Source organism: Camellia sinensis, chromosome 2 (assembly GCF_055761805.1).
Source record: "Camellia sinensis isolate YWXY chromosome 2, ASM5576180v1, whole genome shotgun sequence".
Classification (NCBI taxonomy): domain Eukaryota; kingdom Viridiplantae; phylum Streptophyta; class Magnoliopsida; order Ericales; family Theaceae; genus Camellia; species Camellia sinensis.
In genome coordinates, this window is record NC_138962.1 from 216,366,488 (window position 1) to 216,368,150 (window position 1,663).

The following is a 1,663-nucleotide window of genomic DNA, read 5'->3' on the forward strand; positions in this document are numbered from 1 at the left end:
ACTCACTGCATGTGCACTTTATATATGAAATTCGGTGCATTTGTTTTGTTTTAATAACTGATTATCTTTCTTTAAAAATAAAATAAAAAAGATTGTCTATGAACTATCTTCCATCATATACCTACTAATTCCTTTCTCTATTCAATTATCTTACCAAGTGTAATTAGTTGGGCACTAGCCGAAATAAAATCTCACATACATACATAACTTATAAAAGATGGATTTATATACTGTTTCACAGAAAAAGAATCGGAAAAGCAAACATGCCATATACAACCAAGATATAATTATATCATGCAAAGAAACCACGCAAAAACACACCTTGTGAAAAGAGGCTCCTTTGTTCTTTTATTTTTTTTTTTCCTTCCACTCCAAAGTCCAAAGGAGCGTCAAAACTCCTACGTGTTATTGAAGGACCTAGAGAGAGAAAGAACCCACAAACACATGTCACTCGTGAGTTAAAACTAAGGCTCCTTGATTAATCACTTTTAATGGAATAATTTTTAAAAAAATATATCGAATTATTACTGGTCAATTGGGTCAAGTTAAATTTATAGGGATTATTGAGGGTGGGACTTGAGCACTGAAACAATAACCTGAAGTGGTTTTTTGTAATCATTAAAAACTTACCATTGTACCAAGTAAATGTAACAGCTGCAGTTGGTCCTCTGGAACTATCTAATAATTTTCCAAAGAAGACTTGAAGCTTTAAACTGTAGGGAAAAAAGTACATGATTGAAAATTTGATATTATAATATATATATATATATATATGCTATATTTTAAAATTAATATTAACCACAATAGTCTCTCATCTTAATTTTGCAAAATTACAATGTTCTCAGTATTAACAGTTACGCACTGAGAGTTAAGAAAATGGTGACAGAAATTTGATCACAATTCAAACTGCCATCTTCATCATCCTTAAACCTATTCCAATAGAAATTAGCTTAGTCAATAAAACACATGAAAAAAAACCTATACCTGTATATATGCATGTACGCAGAAAGAAAAAAAAAAAAAAAAAAAAAAAAAAAAAAAAAAAAAAAAAAAAAAAGAAGAGAGAGACGGAAAGGGGACAACATCTTGGAATTGACATTGCTCAATTTGCAAAATCCAGAAAGGAGGTAATTACAAAGCAAACTACTCCATACAGAACATGTATGTATGTGATGTATATATTGTTAAGTGTATATATATAGGTATATTTTTAATTTGGGTATAGAAGTTTTTTTTCATGGCAAGGACACAGTCACCCAAACATTTTTTTTAGATGGGAAAATTTTTAAATTTTAAAAATATATAAATAATAAAATCTACACAACTTCAATTTTGAGTGAACACCAACTGGTCTTATGCCTTCATAGTTGTCAAATCGACAATCACATTGTGAATCAAAATCCTAATTTTGTGAATCATGAATCAAATCAAATCGGGAATTGTTAAGATTCAGTACAAACTATTAAAAATTATGATAAACAATTCTATATACAAAAATAAATAAAAATTGATTTTAGCATGTTTTATAAAATAGTTTTTATATAAGAACATGATTACACCATCTAATTGGGAATAAATTTCCCTCATAACAAGAGGTGTGTCTAAATCCCACCAACCATAAAATTATTCAAAAATAATAATATAATCTTTCTTAACATTCAGA

At 28.4% G+C, this 1,663-nt stretch overlaps 1 long non-coding RNA gene across 1 annotated transcript; it reads right to left on the reverse strand.

Annotated features, from left to right (window-relative positions):
* Nucleotides 1-339: 339 nt before the first annotated feature.
* On the reverse strand, nucleotides 340-722 carry LOC145819805 (uncharacterized). The gene is made up of 2 exons (XR_014360581.1): nucleotides 631-722; nucleotides 340-417 (listed from the first exon to the last, which is right to left on the reverse strand). It is a non-coding gene; the product is annotated as an uncharacterized LOC145819805 (long non-coding RNA).
* Between the last annotated feature and the right edge of the window lie 941 nt (nucleotides 723-1,663).